Source organism: Chrysochloris asiatica, unplaced genomic scaffold (genome assembly GCF_000296735.1).
Source record: "Chrysochloris asiatica unplaced genomic scaffold, ChrAsi1.0 scaffold00439, whole genome shotgun sequence".
NCBI classification, from domain to species: domain Eukaryota; kingdom Metazoa; phylum Chordata; class Mammalia; order Afrosoricida; family Chrysochloridae; genus Chrysochloris; species Chrysochloris asiatica.
In genome coordinates, this window is record NW_006408957.1 from 1,115,041 (window position 1) to 1,116,076 (window position 1,036).

Sequence of the window (1,036 nt, forward strand, 5' to 3'; positions counted from 1 at the left end):
TTCTTTCGCTATCCCTATCGCCGCTGGATCTCCCCTCCTCGTGAACCAAACACTCGTGAACAACACAACTATGTCGAGGTCAGACCCCGACACCACCACACAAGACTTTTAAAAAATGTTTAAGAGCAAAAATATCAGTTTGAGAAATAAGGTGTGTCTGACCTAAGCCATGCATTTTTAGTAACTTCATATGCATGTGAAATTGAATAATAAATAAGGAAGATTGGAGAATATTTAATGCATTTGGATTATGGTGTCACAGAAGATTTTAAAAGTTCCATGGCCTGTCAGAAGAGCAAACATGTCTTGGAAGATATGCAGTCAGGAATGTATAGTATCAGATTTCCAGTAAGATGGCAGAGTGGGCAGATGCGCTACACAGACCCTTTACAACAAATATGAGAGACAAAAGAAAATAGACAGATGAAAATTCTGGCACCCTGAACTTGAGAAGAAGGGTTAGAAAGGTGGATGGAGGGCTTGCTGGGAGAAGAGGCTGAGGAGGGACGGCAAGAGAGGGAGACTGACTGGTGAACGACTGACCAGATGTGGCGTGACCATCATGTGAGCAGCTTTGTGCAGGCGATGGAAAAAAATGTGATTTCTTCACCCCACCCCACCCCACCCCCGCCTGGTGACCAGAAGTGTGGCCAGCTCCCACCCTCATACACCCCCAGCACAGACCCTGATCTCCTGGAATTCAGAGCTACAAGGTTGGGAGCCATGCCAGTATGAGGTGGTGTCCAACTGTACCACTTTGGTGTGACTTCTTGATGTCTGTATTAAGATGGGCTCAGTTCCAGACCTACAAAATCTACAAAGTCACCAGATCAGCATTTAACCCACCACCTTGCCCCCTGCGGCCCTGTGGTCCTAACAAACCAGCTCTGTTGAGGGCCCCCAAGAACTACTTCTGGATTGAGTGTCCTGAACATAGATAGCACCGAGGCCAACAGGAAGTCCATCTAGGGCCAGGAACTCCGCTGTCATATCACTTCCACAACCATAGAGTGCCCTGAACATAGATAACACCGAG